Consider the following 21,783-nt stretch of genomic DNA (forward strand, 5'->3'; position numbering starts at 1 on the left):
AATATTGGAACACTGAAATGATTCATTTTTTAAGGAAAACCATGAAATCTTCTTCTCTGCATGCCATGAAGAAAAAGAGAGACATGCATCCATCCTTTAATATTTAAGTGTTCCATAACTAAATGACTTTCCCTAGGATTCTAGGCTCGTCCAAAAGCCTTTATATTTCATATAATTTCTGATGTGGTTTTATATACTTGTTTCCAATCTAAGAACCAGCAGATATATAATTAATAAAATCAGTATAGGAAGCCTTAGGATTATTTATCTACAAAACCAGATGTCAAACATGGCATCTTCCATGTTTTCTAGTTAAGAGAAATTAGGTATCTCACATAAGTTTACAGATGAAGCCTATTGGAAACAAACAAACAAACAAACAACCCAAAGGAAAGATTTCTACAGCAGAAGCTCACACTAAGTATTAAGAAAACCATATCAGATGCCTTCTAGACTTGACATTAGAATCCTAAATTCTTATCCCAAAGCCTGGCCATGTTGCCTACCATTGATGACTTCCGGGCCATCAGCAACAGCATGTGCTCTGCTTTCCTGGAAGGGATAAGAATCTTTGTTGGATTCTCAGGCTCACCAGAGAGAAGGCTATATAACATTATATGCAAGCACCATACGATACCACTATACATCTGAAACAGTAGCTGTACAGAACAATTATTTTAGCCATGTTGCCAGGTTGCTCCATCTCATGACAGTTAAAGCTAAAGGTGAGTATGAACAAATGGAAGAGACTTCCAACATCCATTCTTAACTTTTATAGTACAAATATTTATATAAAAAAATCTTCATTTAAAAATATATTGGTAAATTACTCTATGAATCTTTTATTAGCTAATAACATAATTTTATCTAGGCCAACTTTTGAAAGTGACATTGAAAGGATAAATTATTTCACACCCAAAGTTACTGTATCTAGAAGAAAATAAAATGAGGAACTATTTACAAATTAATCTTTAAAATTTAATGTCTGTACCTGAATCATGTTATAAGACAGAGCACTGGAAAAAAAAAATCATCATTCTGTTTGTAAAGAAGGCCACGCAAATATGTCTCGGGTGGCAGTCAACCATATACTTATTGCTTCTAACATTCCTGGCCCTCTATCAAGGACATGCATCTCTGGTTCATTTAATCAGGAATAATTTTCTTATTTGGCACAGTTATGACAAATTTCATTCTTAATTTCTCATTAGATTTCTGAAAGACATCATATTAAAATTCAAATTATGGCAAAACTCCCTAACTGTGGCATATGGGGAAAGGAGAGAAATATATCTCTAAACATATCAGATCTACAGAAAATCACTTCATTTTAACATTTACGTTTATCCTTCCCCACTTTCCCTCTCCATTATTTTCTGTCCTACACTCATTCCTTATTCAGTCTTTACTCACTTATTTTAGATATGGTGGCATAATCAGCAGTACTATGGCCGGACTGCACAATACTTATTTTTCATTTATTTCCACATAAGCATTTTGGCAGCCGGTCTAGCTCATTGTTTTCCTTTGGAGGTTGAGTTCTACAGAAAACCAGATATGAGAGAATATACACTACTTCTATATACAAATCTGAGTCCTGAGAGCAAAACATAAAGGCTAAAAGAGGGAGTAACTTCTCATTAAGGCTGGAAGAAATTTGAGAGGCTTAAATGAGCAGATTGTGAAAACCCCCACTGCTCCTTAACCGATCTTGAGGAGTGAGCTTAAGGAGGTCTTGCTCAACCATTCACGACCAATGGTGAGGGGGTGCTTGGCATCACAATCATATTAGATTTGAACTTCATCTTCTGCTTTAAGTCCATGGCACGTACCACTCAGACGGGCTCCTGGGGATTCCCCACGTGACGACAGTGGGGTCAAGGCAGGGGTCTGTGGGGTCAACAGGAAGAGCGGTGGAGAGAAGCTGGGAGCCACGGCTTCGGGCAGAGAACTGAGATGGTAGGGAAGTGGGGAATGTGGGTATTTGTGAAGCACTTGGCCCGGGGTTCTGGCTGGCATTCTTGGTGGAACTGCTTTAATCCCAGGCTGGGCTACTGCTGTAATCAAAGGTGGTGGGAAAACCAAAGACTTCTCTTTAGGAATGCCAGGTGTATGTACATGTTCGTCCTTTAGTTTTGCAATGTCGTTAAATACCGAGGCGAGAGGTTGGAACTTGGGTTCCCAGCTGAGGAGATAATTCCAGTGGTAGTTGCCTCTCGAATTGTGATTAGAGGTTCTCTGGGTGGAAAGAGCCGTGCATCTTGCCTCCTGATCATCTGAAATAAAGACGGACTCTCTCCTGACATCGGCCTGGATGCTCTCTTTTCTCTCTCTCTTCTTTAGAGTCTGGGGTAACACATTATTTTGGACATAGGTTGTGTCACAGCTTTCTCTTTCTTCTTCCTCAAATGCATGGCTGGTTCCTACTATTTCAGCAGTGACCATCACATCGGTTTCTCCAGACAAGCAGGAGAGCTGGTCTGAGTCCCTAGGGATTCCAGAGTCTGGGACCCTGGACTCCCGGTCGCTCAGAGCTGAGCCAGCCTCCTTTCTGTAAGGATGCTCATTTATCCTCTGGATTTCCTTATCTTCTGCAGTTTCTCCTTCCACAGAACAGTGGCCACTAGAGTTTGAGTGCCTGTACAGATTCACCATGTCTTTCTCCATGATACTCATTAGGCTCAGCCACTCTGGCAGGGAGTCTGTGGGCACTGCCTCATTACCGCCCTCATTAGTCTTCTGGAAGGGCTTGAGCATGCTGCCATCTGTGGTCAGTCTCAAACTGATATCTAAGGATGACGATGTTTTCTTTTCTTCATAATTATTTGGTGTGTCCTTTTGTTTGTGTCTTACAATCAACACAATTAGAATGAAGATGAGCATCAGAAACACTACAAAGGAGACCGTGAGGCTGATTGAAAAGCTGTGGCCTGATACCACTGAGGCTCGTCCTTCCGAGAAAGAGGACACGTTCACAAACACAGTACACAAGGTAAACCTGGAGTCCGGTTTGGGGCTATGAGCGATTATCTTCATTTCAATGATGTCTTGTTCACGGAACTGACTTCTGACTAGGCGAGGTGCCCCAGTCAAATAGATATGTCCATTAGTTCTGTTTACCAAAAAGAAAGGAGATGGGGTTTCCAAAGAGTACAGAACAACTCCATCCAGACCAGCGTCTGCATCTGATGCTTCCACCCTGCCAATCAGCTGTCTCACTTTATTCTTCTCGGGAAGGCTGAAAAAATATTGATCTTGAGTAAAGATGGGTTCAAACTCATCTACTCCTTCAATATCCAGCCAAACCATTAGAGAGGCTGTTGAGTCACCCTTGTCTTTTGCCTGAATTGTCAGGCAGTATTTATTGTCACTTTCATAGTCAAGGATTTGCTGCGTGTGAATCTCCCCTGTTAAGGGGTCAATGAGGAAGGGATCATGATCACGAGGTATCCCCTGAGTGATGGAACAGGGTGATAACACAGAATAGGTCAGTTCTCCATAAGGACCTGCATCAAAATCCAAAGCATTCACGGAACATACGGTGGAGAAAACAGGCACATTTTCAGGAACAACACAATTTAAACTTGAGAACATAAACTGAGGTGCATGGTCATTATCATCCAGGACATTGATAAACACAACTGCAAAGGAAAAATGCTTCTTTTCTTCATCTGAGGCTTGCACCGTTAAAGTGAATTTTGTCGTTTCTTCATAATCCAGAGGTGCAATCAGATAAAGAACTCCAGTGTTTTCTTCCAAGTGAAAATGCCCCTTCTCATTTCCAGAGATTATGTGGTAGATGATTTCTGCGTGTGAACCCACATCACGGTCATCTGCAGAGACCGCAGTGATGTGACTCCCTAGAGGGGTACTTTCCTTGACGTGGGCATGGTATTTCAGACTGCTGAATTTCGGAGGGTTATCATTGACATCAAGGACTTCTATTGCCACAGTGGCTGTGGAGCTCAATGGAGGGAAGCCGTGGTCAGATGCCAGAATGACGAGCTTATGACAGGAAGCTGCTTCTCTATCCAGACTGTGGAGCAACACCAGGTAACCAACTTGCTTAGAAGGATATTCTGAAGGAAGAAAACTAGTTTCCACATGGAAATTGTTCTGCGGATTACCACTGATGATGGAATAATCAACATGTGTGTTTTCACGGGTCCAGTCATGGTCAATGGTTGAAAATGTGACAAGCGTGCCTCCAACTTGAGCATCTTCCCTTAAACTGAGATTATAATATTCTACCGTAAACTCAGGGGCATAGTTGTTCACATCCTGTATTTCTATCTCTACTAAGGCAAGAGCCCTCAGGTCAGGAATTCCACCATCACTGGCTTCAACAAGAAACTGAACTGTTGACTTTTTATCCAGAAGTAATATAGGATTGATAGCAAATATTGTGCCTGAAAAACAAGACATAGCATTTCAACCCTGTGAAATTAAAATTTCAGGACCCAGTTGTCAGCAAATATTCATCAAATATGTACTAATGTATTTAGTTATTTGCTAGATTTGTTATTTAAGTTACAACCAAGAGTAACTACAATTAGAAATTTTAAATTACCATAATTATACTTTGGTAACACTTAAGATCCAGAAGTAATATTCCCGGCATTCACTCTATTAAATACACGTGCCACTTGAAGATGACTTTGCCACACATGTCTCTTAATTTTTTTTTTGTATAATAAGCTGTCCTATTACCATTTTTTTTTAAAATGCATTGTTATTTAAAAAATGTATATCTCATTCTGCTACCCATAGACACATGTTTGTACAAAGACATTCTGGTATAAAGATATTGATTCTGGAAACACAGACTGACATTCATTCTAGTCAAATGAGGGTAGTATATATGATAATGTTGAGTTGCAACTATTGCTTAATTATGGAGGTGTCTTTCCTAAAGCTCTTCGCTAATTCAGCAAGTAGATTTCTTTCTTAGTGATGAGATACATTTCACACATTTTATTATTTTTAAGATAGAAATATGTAAGTAGAGTCTCACCGTGAACTAAATTGATCTGATAGCATTTAAATGTTTTTTTAAAGATTTATTTATTTTGAGGTGGGGGAGAGACAGAGCAAGTGGGGGCAGGGAAGGAAGGTGAGAATCTCAAGCAGACTCCACACTGAGCACGGAGCCCAATGTTGGGCTCAATCTCACGACCCTGAGAACATGATCTGAGCTGAAATTAAGAGTTTGACTCTGTAGTAACTGAGCCACCAAAGCGCCCCCACTTAATGTTTTAATACATTCTAATCAATATCTCATTGCAAAGCTTGTTGATAACACATGTCAAGCAAAAGTGTTGCTAGGATTAAGTGCTCAGAGGGACGACCTTACACTGTGATGTGCTGTGGCCAGGATAGCAGTTGATGTCATCTCAGCACTGTGCATCCCCTACCACCCACCCCCTAAAAAAGAGAGGAGAAAAGAAAAGCCAAATATCTAACATGTTTATATCCATATAGTAGCATCCACCCGCAGGTTGTGTGGCAGCATGACCTATGACCTACTTCTCCCTGGTGAACCACTCCATGGGCCTCACGCTGGTATTTTGTGATTAAATTCTTCTTGGGGGCAATCCTGAGGTTAATGTTTTTTAATGAGATATAACTAACGTGTAACATTCTGCTAGTTTCAGGTGTACAACCTAATGATTCAATATCTGTATATAGTACAAAGTGGTCCCCACAGTAAGTCTACTTACCATCCATCATCCTGAGGTCAATTTTTAAATCACTTCTCACTTATGAAATAATGGGTGTGTGGAGATGGGGAACACACAGAGTAACATGTCCCAGGCCCTGTTCTTTATTCTAGAGTGTGCTCTGTTAGGGACAATGTTTTGCTAATCATAATATCGTATCAAATTTATTTTTTCCTATTTACCCATTGTTTTCCCATTTACCCATGCTTTCTCTATACAATTCTTAACTGTTCTAATCTGAAATCACTTGCTTGAATGCATTTCATGACCACAAATGACTTGATTTCTGATAAAAATATAAAGAGCCTTGGAAGGCATCAAATAAACTGGAATACTACAACAATTTTTCTGGGTACAGATGCTCAAATAATTTTCCTTTTTCATTTTTTTGTCCTTATTGAATGTATTATGCTATTATTAAACTCAATGTACTCGGCTTGGAAGAAAAGTTCCCACACTCTTGTAACCTGAAATCCTCAGTAGTAAATGAATCCCTTCAACTTTATTTTGATGCTTGTTGAGGGCTGAGACAAATACCTAAACTGTCCTGGGTTGGACTGATGAACTGGGTGTTTACTACATTGGGGTCTCTGAAGTTCTGTGCATTTGCCAGCATATAATCAATTCCTTTTGCTTTCCAGCCACTGAGATGTAGTAGTAGAGAAGGAACACCAGGATTTGCTACCACGGCATTTGATGTGAAGAGAAATAAGAAGGGTGGCATCTATAATATCAGGGAGTGAGGTGGAAACATTTGAGGAGCATTTGGAAAAGATTATTTCAAGCTTCTACCCTGTAACTCAAACCTATGAACACTACAACCACATTAAATAACTCACCATTCATTGGATCAATTGAAAATTCTTTAGAAGAGGAAAGGATTCTGTAAGAAATGTTCTCATTGCTTTCTATGTCTGTGGCTGCCACGGTCAGCACTGAGTACCCCGCAGGCGCCCATTCGGGAACAGTGACCTGAAGGAAACAGAAAGAAATGAGTCTTGTGCTTACAGGCTAGAGATATTTTCATGAACAGGACCAGAAAGCAAAATCATTATATTCATTTTGCTTATGGAAAATACACATGTTAATTTATAGAGTTGATATATTAAGAACATTGTTTCGAAGTCTCAGAATTCAGAAAAACAAGATTAAAAACATTTCATTGAGTTTTGATTTTTATTATAAAAAATCCATCTAAATTATTTCTGCCTGGTAGAGGATAGTTAATAAATCCACTAACGCAGTATTTCAGACAGAAATCGTTATTTAGGTTAGTTTCCCTACTGTGTTTCTGCTTAAACCATGCATTTGCTACATTCAGAAGTCCTGAAGCCCATTTCCAAGTACTTAGCTGAATGCTGTTATTGTCTTTACTTCTATAAACATATACTAAGGTGTAAAAAAATAAAATTTCCACTTCACAGTTTTGTTCATGATTGGTTTCTGCAAAAGGTTCATCAGTATATTCCAAAGATATGGCTAAGAAAAAAAGAGTTTTCCCAAATTAATCGGTGATAATCCAAACCACTGTATTATCTGGTACCTTTGCAAATATTAGGCCAGTTCTGATTGTTATGAATAACTGGATTCCAATCCCTACAAATTAAAAAAAAAAAAAAGATGCTATATGCAGCTAAGAAATTGACTTGAATGAGCTATTTAGCTCCATAGGTACTTACCAGAGCTTCCATGATATTGAATATACAACCTTCAGCCTCAACTAAGTCATTGAAACCTGTGAATACTGCCTGTCTGAATCAGTCTGTCAACAGTGGTAGGCTTACATTATTCCCTATTCTTTTCGACTTTGCCTATGGTTTCAGTATCTCCTTATTAAGCTCTTTACCTGGTAAGAATCTTGAGAAAATACTGGTGGGTTATCATTGACGTCCACCACACAGACAATGAGCGTTCCCTCTGTGTCATGCACAGTATCAGAAATTTGGATGAACAGCTCATATTCGGTAGCTTCTTCAAAATCCAATGTTTCCACTAGCACCACCGCTCCAGTGTTCCGATCGATAGCAAACTTGGTCCCAAGATTACTCTCTTTGGCGAAATTGAAGATGAAAGTTGGATTCAAATCCACATCATGAACTGATATCTGAGTCACAACTACACCAGGCAAAGAATCTGCAATAGTCATGACCAATGTCAGCCTCCATTAAAATCCATCCTTTGAAATACTTTTCTTTAATAGTTCAATCCAAACATTTTAACTTTAAGTCCAACATGATTTTCTGTTTCTTGGCATGATTTCTCATACAAAGCTCATTACGAGCTGAACAAAAACTCTGAAGAATTTATGAGCCCAATAAAGTGAAAATTTACCAGTGAGTAGGGAATTGAGGAGGTAAAGTATATTCGATTTTTATATTGCATTTTTTTTATCATATGCGTGCAACACCATTCCAGGACGAAGGAACAGTCTCAGCCACTTATTTATCCTACATAGTTTCTGTATTAAAATCACATATTCATGGGGAATATGGGTGGGAAGAAGGTTATTACTCAAAACAATAATACAAAGCATACAGTTTTGAAACGTAAACAAGATTTAAATGACAATATTGGTATACCAACTTAGAAATACTTGGTTCCTTGTACTTATTTTTGTAAAATTATTGCTTATGGAGAGGCATATATAATGCTTCCTTCACTTAAAAATCTGACTCTCAAAATTATCCAGACTATGGAAAGACAAAGTATGTATCGTGGCAGTGATAAGAGCAAATCTCTCATATTACCAAAAAAAAAAAAAATCCACAAAATAGATAGCATGCTAAATGTCTATCAAACATGCTACATGTGTTCTTTAGTCCAAACTGTCATAAAAGGGACCTGATTTTTAAGCTGACAAGTATGGTACAGGTAGAAAGATACTCAGAATAGTTCCCCTCTATATGAGACATAGGTAATTTTCATATTTCAGGTTTGAACATTCTGGATGTGCATCAACCACTCCTTACCCTATTCAGTATATGTTTTGATTTTTTGCCGTTTGTTCTTGTGATGTGCTGATAATGGGCACATTGCTGCATTTTGATGCTAATACACATCCTTAAGAATACTACCTTTGGTAAAAGCAAAGCAAATGGAAGTATATCAAATGGGTGAGAAGCAAGAACTGGAGAATCTTTTCTTTGTAGAATATTTCAGAGTATTTGTGGGTATCCCTATGCATCTACAAATATATCCCTCTGTGAGTGGTAATTTGTTTGGAAGCTAAACATCCTAAAACAATCCTAAAATAGAGACATCTTAGGAATAAGTTGGATATTAATAGTGAAAGGAGGGAGGCAAGAGGGAGGCCAGCACTTTTTGCAATTTCAGTGATAAAGAGTTGGCTTGGATTTACCAGTATGGCCACTGACCATGGATAACTGTGGGATTGCAGACTATGGAGTCGTAGAAGCCAGGGACCCAAAGTGTTAGGATTAATTAGCATATCATGTAAAATTTTGTATTTTCTACTTCTACCATTAATGTGGTAAAATTTTTCTGTAAATGCTGAACTTTAGTTTACACTAGAGGAAAGTGATGACTTTGTGCAATGAGCAGCCCTTCATTTATGACCTGTGATTCGTATACTGCCAAGACTGACAAAATTACCAGTCTATGGACATTGCTTCTTCTCAGAGGAGCTTTGGAATGATCATCAGAGCTAACAAAGTATGCTTCTTCATGGAGTAGATTTGTTTTTTGGGAACTATCTGCACACAAAGAACAATGTGTGCAATGGCAGTTCGAGCCTGGGGAACTGGCTGGCCTCCTGATGACTTAAAGGCAAATCCCAGCTTCAACATTTAATGTCTTTGACATTTGATATTTAACTTTGGCCATCCATTCTCCATTCTGTAAAATGAAGACAGAAGCTGTCCATGTTGCGAGGTTCTTGAGGATTAGTACTTGTGTTTCTTAAAACGCCTGGCTGGTAGCTGATATTACACAAGTTACACCCACGATTCCATATTGGCACACTTACTTTCTGCAATTTCCACTGCTTCGGAGGGGAGAAAAGCCGGGGCATTGTCATTTATATCAGTCACCTGTATCTTGATCACACTTGTACCAGAAAGCCTGGGTATCCCTTTATCTGTGGCTTGCACAATCAAGCTGGTTTGGGAAAAGAATCAAGGCATGTAATCCATTTTCCAGAGAATTACAAAAACAACATAAATATTAAATATCTAGTTGAAAACTTAAAAGTGAGCTAACTAGCTACTTTTATTTCTCCCCCTGGCTTTTTCTAAACAGCATCATTTGAAAATTTATTTCATCAGAACGGGAGCCTGAAATTTATTTATTTTTGATGCATTTAGAGCATCAAATCCAGCAAGCCACCAGAAGTCATGTGGCATTTAAAACCAATGAGCCATTTCTGAAGACAGACTGTAGAATTTAATCCATTCCTACCAAGAACAACCTAAAAAATACAAACAGCAATATCCAGTCTTTTTTTTTTTTTTTATGATAGTCACAGAGAGAGAGAGAGAGAGGCAGAGACATAGGCAGAGGGAGAAGCAGGCTCCATACACCAGGAGCCCGACATGGGATTCGATCCCGGGTCTCCAGGATCGCGCCCTGGGCCAAAGGCAGGCGCCAAACCGCTGCGCCACCCAGGGATCCCCCAATATCCAGTCTTTGGATAAGAAGATTACCTCCACCTTACCATGCATGGCCTGGATATTGCTACATATTTACATTTTACTGTAACAACACAAGATAGAGCCATTAAGAGATTGCTTCGTGTTGATATTATTTTATTTTATTTTATTTTATTTTATTTTTTAATTTTTTTTAATTTTTATTTATTTATGATAGTCATACAGAGAGAGAGAGAGAGGCAGAGACATAGGCAGAGGGAGAAGCAGGCTCCATGCACTGGGAGCCCGACGTGGGATTCGATCCCGGGCAGGCGCCAAACTGCTGTGCCACCAGGGATCCCTGTTGATATTATTTTAGATCCAAATTCAAAACTGATAGCAATTATAGAATTAAGAGAGGATGCAGCATGATTAATACACACACAAAAATGCATGATTGGCTACAACTATAGAGTAGGAGGGAAAGTCCATGATCTGAAATAATTTACATGCAATGATTTCCTCTCTCTTGGAAGATGGTACACCTATCTTCAGTAACTAAATTAGAAACCTTCTTAGTATCTTCAACTTTTCCATTTCTGTCACCAACCTTCCAATATCCAACTAATTATGAGCCTTACAGATTTTACCTCCTGAATATCACTTGGATCAGTTTTCCCAACCACTTGAGTCCTACCTTCAGAGCCTCAGGCAGGCTGATCAACCATCATGCTTTGCCCAGGACTGAAGGTTTCCTGGGACATGGGACTTTCAGGGTTTGTTTTGTTTTGTTTTGTTTTGTTTTTTAATAAATAAAACCAGGACAGCCCTGAGCAAACCAAGGCAAGTTGGTCTCTGTAGCCTCATCCCTGCATCATCTTTACCTGGAATGTTCTATATTCATTATATCCTTTCCCACCTATAGTACTTGTTTGTTGACCAATCTTCCTACTGCCCCTGTCAATCCCACACACTGCAATTCAACAGTTCCATCTAACATCCTAAACTGAAAATCTGACTTCTCTATTGAAAACTTTTCCTTGGCTCTCCATGTCTGCCAGAGGTAGTCCGGGCCTTGAACACATACATACACATGACCTCTTCTGACTTGGCTTCTGCCTGGAATTCCTGTCCCTGTACTACCCACCCTCTTGATCTTTCAAAGCTCACATCTCTGGGAAGCTTTCCCTGACCACTGGTCTGATTTGGATGCCTCTTTCTCTATCCCACAGCACCCTGTACTTTTTTCTAACAGAGCAGTCATCACCCTTTGTTTTTACGCATTGATTATCTGCCTCTCCTATAAGTTTCTTGAGGGCATGTGAGCTATTCTACTTGATTTTTTTAAAACATATGTTGAGGGCTGTTTTCTCAAGACTTGTCTAAGATTATGAGTGTATTATATGACAGAGCCAGGATTCAGGCCCAGGTCTTGGTTGACTGGAAAGCCTGTGCTCTACTAACTGAGGTCCACTATACATTTTCAACATGCCTCTCTTACTGTGCATATATTATGCCCTAATGTATAATCATTAGTTTTTCACTCCCCTCTAAACACTATGAATTCCAGGAGGGTAGCTGAGTAGTGATGTGAGTTATCAATCAGAAGACAATCTTTATCTCAGAAGTGATGCTAGTCTTAGTCCGTGATTGATACTAGCTTTTAAGAAACTGAGTCTTGGAAGTCGACACATTCTACTTTCTTTTCCCTTAGCTTACCTGAGTAAGTGTTCTGTCTTTCCAATCTTACATGTAAAATAAGCATTAACTCTTCCTTGGTTTAAATCCCACATAGGGGTGTCTGAGTGGCTCATTCAGTGAAGCATCTGCCTTTGGCTCAGGTCATGATCCCAAGGTCCTGGGATCAAGGCCCACAACCAGGCTCCCTGCTCAGGGGGAGCCTACTTTTCCCTCTCCTTCTGCCCCTCCCCCTGCTTCCTGCTTGTCCTCTCTTCCTCTCTCTCTCTCTTTCTCAAATAAATAAATATTAAAAAAATAAATTCCACTTAATAGCAAATAATCACTGTCTATCTACTGTTCATGACGCACACAGGCTGCCTTCTACACTACCAGAGCTGCTACATTAGTAAAACGACTACTTGAATTTCACACTTCTGGAGCTTAGGAATCATTCCATCTGGAAAGTTTGTTTTGTTAGCATGAACCTAAGTCAGGTACATATGGAAAATATTTACTAAAAATAAACAAATCATAATGTTCTCTGCCTTTGCTGCCTGCCCGTCCTTAGTGTCATATTAAAAGCTCAGCCAAGATATCAAAGTTATGGCTCTGTCAGTTCTACTAGAGTTGCATCCACCGTTATTTTTACAATGTTACAATATCAGGGGTTTTATATAATGCCTATGTCAACTTAAAAAAAAACTAGAATCTTTGATATGGAGGAAAATATACAATTCAGTTTCAAAATATAAAAATGAGTAAACAGTTCCTCAGTAGCTTGGAGAACAGATGAAAAACTATGAAGGCAGACCCACCAAGATTCTACATGTAACTTCTGGGAGACCTCAAGTTTTCTCTGATGGCTCCTTGGCAGTCTTTGTAAAATTATTGGTTGTAACCAGTCCAACTGGCTCTGGCTTTCAGAATGCTGCTCTGATTAGTACATCAGCAGAGATTAAAAATGAAACTGAGCAGATTTAGAACCAGCCCATTCTAATTCAGAGCATATTTCTCCTATTCAACCAACCACAGGAAGCTTCTTTTATCGTGTTAAACTTTAGATGGGACCTTGAGCAAGAAGTATCCTTCCCTATTGCCTTAACAAATACTGAAGGTGGTAGGTGATTTTTCAAAATATTGTCTCAACAGTATCTTAAATGTCTACCAAGAATTGCAGGTTTCTTCTGAAATTCTCAGAAAAACAAAAATATCAGCCAACATCAGAAACATCTATGAAAAGAAGAGCTGTGACTTCAGTTATATCTACACAGGTTTTATCTTTTCTTCCTCCTAAGATTCTATGGTAATGGTAGCAGAAGAATTGAAAATAAGGTATTTGTCCATAAGGCTAAAACAAAATGGAAGAAGATATTGGTGGGTAGAGGTGGTAAAAAGTCTCAAAAAATTTCTGGAAAATGCAAGCAGATTTGGGAGTGGTTATAGACAAGTGGGTAAGAGGAAACCACAGATTGAAATATATTGAAGGGAGATAAGGATGAGTGGGGAACAGATTTGTCCCCACATAAACAATGAGAGACACAAGACATGACAAGGGGTAGGGTGAGATATTGAGTTAAAAATAACTTGAAGATTACTTTAAACTCAAAATACAGAACAATTAATCCTTTGCCCATTGCTCTTTACTCCCAGGCAAAAGAATGCCTAATTTTTATACTCAGTATTATTTAATTTGAACATAAAAGGACTATCCTTGGAGCAATAAAAGTCCTTCCCAAAGGAAAAAAGGAAGCCTCTCTATTTGTATGTCATTCTGCAAAGTAGTCAACTTCCTCTCTGGTTCATCTGAAAGTGAAGTGTGCTGGTCATAAGCTGTGCCAGCCTACTCAGAGACTCTAATGACTTTGCTGTGGCCTCACTCAGAACCACGGATCATTAGTTACAGAAATTCTCCAACATGAAAAAAAGAGTGTAGAACAGACAAGGAAAAAAAATAAACCCCAAAGAACCAGAGATCTTGAAAGAACAAAAGAAAATATAAAAAAAAAAATTCTAATTAATGTTCTTGGAGAGCTATCAGAAGATAATACAGGCATGAAACAAGAACAAGATGCTATGGAAAAGCAGAAAGATCAAGAAAGCTTGTGGAAATAAATATATACCTATATATATATATATAACATCTCCTTAAACTCCTTAAAATGAGGAATATTTCTTTTTAGCTGATTCTAACCCAAACACATTTTGAAACTTTTTTTTAAATGTAGTCTAACCTCTCCCTGTGGTTTCCATGACCATCTTTTCCAGGTTCTGTTCCTCTTATTCCCTGAATCTATTCTGCTGACTTCTGTTTGTATGCTTGATCCTCAAGTAGTGATAATCTTCCAAATTCTCATTTTGCAGACTTTCCCTAGGTAATTCCATTTTACATATTTTTCCTAAATGAATCTTAAATCTAAATCTTAGATGGAAACCCCTTTCCCAGGTTCCAGATCAGTATTTTAATTGCCTAAGGAATGTCTTAACTTTTGTTTTGCACTAGCCCTTCAAATTCAAAATGCCCAGAAAAATCCCAATCCCAATCCCCATTCCAACCCCAATTCCAATTCCTGCCTTTCCTATGAGGAAACTTCAGAATCATTTTCTATCTCTTTCCTTGTTGAATAAATCCAACTATTGGCCATGTTCCTATGACTTCTGTACCTGAGTTAATTAGTAAGTATGTTCTCTTCTACCATGCCCATTGCTTCATCCTCATTAGTAGACTCTTCACAGTCATTGTCTAGTTTAACTAATCTGTCTGATGCTGGTTCCCTATCTTGCAATTCATCTGTTACCAGATGTCTTTTAAAAATAAAGATCTGAGCATGCACCCAACTGCTTATACTTCTATATGGCCTATCGAATCAAGTACAATTTCCATTACATGGGATATAGAGACCCTTAAAACTTGCCTGCTACCTACCAGTCTCTTTTTTGTTGTTGGTTTTGTTTTGTTTTGTTTTTCAGACCATCATAAATTTGTTTACAATTTTACCAGGGTATAATTGGCATACACCACTGTGTAAGTTTAAAGTGTATAACATAAGAATTTGACTTACATATATGGTGAAATTATTGTCACAATAATTTAGTTGACATCATTTCACACAGATACAAAAAAAGAGAGAAATTATTTTTCCTTGTATTGAGAGCTCTTAAACCTACTCTCAACAACTCTCAACTATACCACACAGCGGTGTAAACGATGTCATCATGTTGTATATCATGTCCCCAGTAGTTCTTTATCTTGTGACTGAAACTCTGTACCTTTGGCCACCTTCCTCCTATTCCTCCACATTCCCAGCCTTTTGTTCATTACCCCACACTCAGTTGCTTCTCAGGTACACTGTACCACTTGTTACTTCCAAACATACTGTTTAAACACTTTTGCATATGCATGACTTTCCTGCTTTTTGCCTGAAATGTCTTTTATTCTTTTTTTTTTTTTTTTTTCACAGGGAGTCAGCAGGATGCGGCTGCAGTCCCAACTCTGCTGTTTATGAGTCATGTATTTTGGAAAAGATAATGAACATCTCAGCTGACTTCCTACCTTCTACACACAATTGATTTTCAGTATTTTTCTCACGGTCATAACAAGCCCTCAGTGGAGAGTATGAGTTTGGCGTTGCTCCTGCCAATAAAGAGTTCAAGCTTTTTGAACTTGAATATTTTTGCTACAGAAACTGAATATTTAAACCTTTAAATTAACTCTTATTTGCCTAAAGTTTTTTTTTTCCCATTCTGTTTCATAAATACACAGGTATGTACTCTGCAGATTCATTCACATGCTACAACAGGAAGCCCTACTAAGACCACTCACACGGGCAAGAATCCCCTCAGTTCTACCATTTACTAGCTGTGTATTCTTGGCAAACAACTTTATTCTCTGAACTTTAATTTCCTCTTTCTGTAAATCTTAATCGGTTATGAGAAATCGACATTTAAAGCAGCTCCATAAATGGCAACTATTGTGATTATTAATATGCCTCTTGCCATGGGTTATAATGGTGCTTGATTTTTGAGTTCCCCAAAAACAAGAAGTGTGGCATGTGTCTTTACATCCCCAGCCTCATGCTTCGTAAATAGTTTTTAAAAATTCAGAAATATCAGTCAGATAGAACTTAAGGTCTATTTTATAGTTTGTCATCACCTCTCCACTGAGCTTTCTTATATATGGCTTAATAAGAGGCCTAAAAATTATTTAATTTTTCTTTAATGCCTCAGTATATTGAGTATAATCAGAACTGAAAATATCTTTTTCTCCTTCATTTTAGAATTGGGAATATTTTCTTCAATTGGACAAATAGCGGTACTTCAAAAGTAAAGTTAAAAGCTGAATGTTACCATTTCCAAAGCATCCACTAACTATGCAGTAGACAAGGGAAAAGTGATCCTATATTTCCTGTTACTTTAAGTATCAGGGAAAGCACTAAGGAGGAAGAGAAGCCACATGGGGGTGGATACAGGGGAAAGCATGAACAGGCAGAAGGTTTAAAATACTTCCTTAAAAAAAAAAAATAAAAAAAAATAAAATAAAATACTTCCTTGCTCTGGTGATAGTTGAGACTGTGTATGTGTGTGTGTCTGTGTGTCTGTGTGTGGTTGTCTCTGTATCTCTCTGTGGCCCTGTGTGTATAGTTCAAATTCTCTCAGTTCTCCAGGCCTTGAGTTAAATTCTTCATGGTGAATTGGAGAGGGGCACTTTTAAATATTGGGACCAATTTAGACGTTGGGAACATTGAAACAATGACGCAAATAGGAAAAAGCTTAAAGGAGTCTGATTTAATTGCTAATTAGGCTCCATTGAGTAAGAAGAACATAAGGACAGAAGGTCATTACAATCCAGAAGTGCTTAGTTTCTGGAACACAGCAGATCTTCAATAAGCTCTGAATTTGTCATCACTCAGGTGGCATGGGGCTGAGACTTAACCTACAATCATCTACAGAGCAAGAAAATCAGCTGTATGCGTAAAACGACTGTAGAGACAAGGTAGCAGAGACTGGTTGTAACATAGTCATACAGCCGGTTTTAATATATTTATACAATAAGCATCATAACAATTGATTACATTAAAATATTACCGAACAGAATCCTACTAGTTAATACAGGATAAGGCCTTAAACTTTGCAAATGCTTTTGAAGTCATATTTTGAAATATATTAAACAAAAAGAACTAAACAATCAAATTTTTAGAGCCAGGAAGGTTTTCAGAGGTTAATGAATTCAACCCGTCCTGTAACAGATCCCACTGTAATCAGCTCAGCCACATGCATCTACTGCACTTTCTTCATTAAACATGAAAGCAGTCTGGCCTAGGAGAACACTGGCACTCCGGGCTTTCACATGCCTGGTTTTCCTCTGTGTAGAAGGTCTGCTCCGTAGCTTGTACAGTGGAAACAGTGGGAGTCAAAATCAGAACACTTGGACTCAAGCCTCTGTGTGATCACTAGATGGTTCTGTGGCCCTGAGCAAGCCACCCCATATCAGCTGTCTTATCAGTGAATGAAAAAATGACTAACTTGGCTTCTTTGGGGGCGACTGTAAGGATGAAAGGAAACACTATGTGCAAGGCCTTTTGGAAGACCATACAAAAATATGATATGAATATATTAAAATGCACAATGAGAAAGCCAAGCTTTTGTTTCACATGTTTCCCCTGTGACCACTTCTCCAGAGACAGACAAGGTTAAGTTTCTTATATTTTCTTCCTGAAGTCATCCAAGTCTATGGGTGCGCCTTGACTCAAATTGGCCTGCAGAGTAAGTTCTGGAGTGCAGCTGGTTATTTCCCCCACATCCCCATATAACCTAGAGCTCTCTCCTCAGTGGCACTCACAGAGAAACCACCTTCTCTTGTCAAATGGTGGTATTCCATGGGAGGCTGGGCTGCCGTGTTTGCGGCAATCCCCGTTCCTGAACATTTTTGGTTCCTTAGAGTCCTCCTTTTTCTTTTATAGACTGTGATGCCATAAATATATCTGTATATATCGCTAGATTTTTGTAGCACTGACTTTTTAAAATAACTAGATGAACTATGAGACCATTATTCTCTCTTTTATAGAATTTGCATAATTCTGTACACCTTGAACTGTAGACAAAAAAATATATTTAATGTTGAATGTGTGCTTAATCCGATCATTTCCATCAGAACCCAGTACTGCAACAAGGACCTGACGACAGGGTTGTACTTTTGTCCACACACAGTTGTGGACAAAAGAATTTTAAAAAGAATTAATTAAGAAGAATTAATTAAAGAATTAAAAAAAGAAATGTCACCGAGTCTTCACTTTTTTTTTGTCTTCACTATTTTTTAAAACAATAACAACAAAAAGTAGCAGAGTGTTCTATCATTTAGTAGGCATTTCACAAATACTGTCTTTTCTAATGTCTCTCATTTAGTACTTAGTAGCATAAAAAAATTCATAAAAGCTAAGAACTACAAGGGACCCTAAGGTACTTCTCATCTAATCACCTTTTCCAAAGAGCAAATACTTTGTAAGATTCCTTTAGTATATTGAAAGGGTGATCATAGGTCGGATCAAAGGAAAACACATTTTATAACTAAGCTTACATGAGAGGAAGTCATGGCCGAAGCAACACATTTGTCAGAAACAAGCCGAATAAACAAGCAAACGGATCTGAATCTGGGACCGACCTGTAGGAGCTGGTGAGCTCGTAATCTAGAATCACATTTGCTGTGATCACACCACTCAGTGCGTCAATGTGGAATGCTTCCCCTTGGTTGCCAGAGAGAATGGAATATTCGGTGAGGCCATTCATCCCACTGTCCAGGTCCACAGCAAAAACCTGTGAGGAAGCAGCTCTTCTATTAGATAAGGGTTCAATCTACAAGATGAGTTAAAAAATTTTTAACTGTCTGTTTTTCAGACAAATGCATGATGAAACAATCACAAATTGTCAAACACTTCAAAAACAATGATCAAAGGAATGGCAACAAATGGCTGAAGCTTACGTTTATAACATAGTAGGTAACGGGTGGGAAAAGTACTCTGCAGGCCCATTCAAAGGACTTTCAAACAACTTTCAGAAGGAGTAGCACATGTTTTGAACTACAGATTTAAGCAAGACGCAAAAACACAGGGATACCTCAGAGATATTGAGGGTTCAGTTCCAGACCACCCAAATCCAAAAATATTGTAATAAAGCAAGTCAAATGAATTTTTTTGTTTCCCAGTGCATATAAAAGTTGTGTTTACACTATACTGTAGTCTATTAAGTGTGCAACGGCCTAGCATTCTTTTTTAAAAAATATTTTATTTATTTATTTGTTTGTTTATTTATTTATTTATTTATTTATTTATTTATTTATTTATTTTTGAGAGACAGAGAGAGAGAGAGAGAGACAGAGACACAGACACAGACAAAGGGAGAAGCAGGCCCCATGCATGGAGCCTGACATGGGACTCGATCCCAGGACTCCAGGATGACGCCCCGGGAGGAAGGTAGGCGCTAAACCACTGAGACACCAGGGCTGCCCTGGCCTAACATTCTATCTAAAAAAGCAATGTACATACCTTAATTTAAAAATACTTGATTACTAAAAAATGCTAACCATCATCTGAGCTTTCAGTGAGTAGTAATCTTTTTGCTGGTGGAGGATTTTGTCTTGATGTTGATGGCTGCTGACTGACCAGGGTGGTGGCTGCTGAAGGTTGGGGTGGCTGTGGCAATTTTTTAAGGTAAGACAACAATGAAGTTTGCCAGATTGATTAACTGTTCCTTTCATGAGTGATTTCTCTGTAGCATGTGATGTGTTTGGAATCATTTTACCCACAGTAGAACTTCTTGCAAAATTGGAGCCAGTCCTCTCACACCCTGCTGTTGCTGCTTTATCAACTAAGTTTATGGAATATTTTAAATCCTTTGCTGTTATTTCAACAAATTTCACCAGGTATAGATTCCATCTCAAGAAACCACTGATCACCATCACCATAACAAATATAATAATAATGAAAAAGTGTGAATACCGCAGGAATTACCAAACTGTGACACAGACACAAAGGGGGCAAATGCTGTTGGAAAAAAATGGTGCCTATTGACTTCCTTGATGCTGGGTTGCCACAGACCTTCAGTTTGTAAAAAAAAAAAAAAAAAAAAAGAAAGAAAAAGAAAAAAAAAGTGATATATGTGAAGAGCAATTAAGTGAGGTACTGTACTTGAAAAAAATTCTAATTTGCTTGAACAGAAGATTTCCAACTACATTTAGATTCATGCCAGTACCAGAAAAGGAAAGAAATCTCTGCATAGTGAATGGGGGTCTTTAATTTGTTGCTTTTCCTGCTTCAAGTTTTGCCTGTAAAACGGGCCACATGTGGATTTTTTTTTTCTATCTTATTGAAAGTCTCATTTTAGAAGAATTTTTAATTAATGAAACAACCTAGATTTCATGCTAACAAATTTAGATCCTGATCAGTATATTATCAAAGTAGTGTTGAGGATGAGATAGAAGTTTTGCATCATTCTCCATGGAGATCTGTTAGTCTGCATTACATTTTAATCAAAAACTAATTCTATTAGTGATTTCAAGACCTTGTTTTGGAATAAGCTGATGGACTAATTACAATTCTTTTCTATTTCTTTTTATCCTCTGTGTCCCTCAGCCTTGGCCTGACCTCATGCTCCCATCGTGGCTTCAAACTTCCTCCACTCTCAATCTGTCCTTCATGCTGTTGCCAGATCTCAGGGGCTTCTGGAACATGCTGGTGACTGAAGCGATTAGAGTGCTGTCATACAAAATAAGTCTGCAAAAATAGTGGAGGACATCCTGGGTATCCGGGACTGTCGGGGGGCACAGAGCCAAGACTCCGACACTGTCGAGACTCCGCTGGTCTTTTCAGCCCCAACAGAAGGGGAACTTGCGCTTCTGGAACTGGACTGGAAGGCAAACGAAAGTGTCTCTCCATATGCAAGTAGAGGTAGCCACACAGTAAAGCATTGGGGTAGATCTTGTCCAGAAAGTGTCCTAACATGTCATCTAGCTACTGGACCCCATCTACTCAGAGAGAGGGAAGTAATCATCACTAGGTTTTGGATCACAGCAGGGGGGTGGGTTACAGAGGCCAGAGGGAATGCCTGGGTGTGGTGCCGACTTTGCCAGGAAGGGGTCTTATACTGATTTCCTGTGCGGACTCCCAAGAGGTTGTGCATTTCCTGAGGCCCAGGTTCTTGAACACAAAATGGCAATTCCACTGTGAAGGGAAAGGTTGAACTGGGTACTAGTCCAGAAGCTGAGAGAGAGGCCATGAAGGGTCAGTGGGTCTTAGAGCCTGCACAAGACAGCCTTAGGGACAGGCTCTCTTTTTCATAGCTTAAGCCTTTTTTCTGAGACAGGGTTAGGCCTGGAAACAGCAGATCTGTGTCTTTCACATGAAATGTCTGCAAATTTCGAACCCAGGGAGCTCTCCCATGTGTTCGCGCCTCCGTCCATGCTCGTCTGGCTGCAGCTCCACCTGGCAAATGCCGGCTCACCCTTGAAGGCCTAGTGCAAATATCATTCTTCTGTGAAGTCGTATGCTTTTCCTCCAGGAAGAGTCTGTATCTCCTATTTTCTCTCATGACATTAAATAGACACTTCTATTTAACATTAATAATATGCATTTAGGGGCACCTGAGTGGCTCAGTGGTTGAGTGTCTGCCTTCGGCTCAGGGCATGATCCCAGGGTCCTGGGATTGAGTCCCGCATCGGGCTGCCTATGGGGAGCCTGCTTCTCCCTCTGTCTATGTCTCTGCCTCTCTCTGTGTGTCTCTCATGAATAAATAAAATCTTAAAAAAATAA

At 38.8% G+C, this 21,783-nt stretch overlaps 1 long non-coding RNA gene across 1 annotated transcript in view; it reads left to right on the forward strand.

The window, feature by feature from the left end:
• LOC118350691 (uncharacterized) overlaps positions 1–21,783 on the forward strand; it is a 233,844-nt gene extending 212,061 nt beyond the window's left edge. The window contains exons 3-6 of the long non-coding RNA XR_004804953.2: positions 2,869–2,992; positions 3,954–4,053; positions 15,445–19,898; positions 20,608–21,783. This is a non-coding gene — a long non-coding RNA (uncharacterized LOC118350691). The remainder of the gene's footprint in view (positions 1–2,868; positions 2,993–3,953; positions 4,054–15,444; positions 19,899–20,607) is intronic.

The sequence above is a fragment of the Canis lupus genome, chromosome 15 (genome assembly GCF_003254725.2).
Source record: "Canis lupus dingo isolate Sandy chromosome 15, ASM325472v2, whole genome shotgun sequence".
Lineage (NCBI taxonomy): Eukaryota > Metazoa > Chordata > Mammalia > Carnivora > Canidae > Canis > Canis lupus.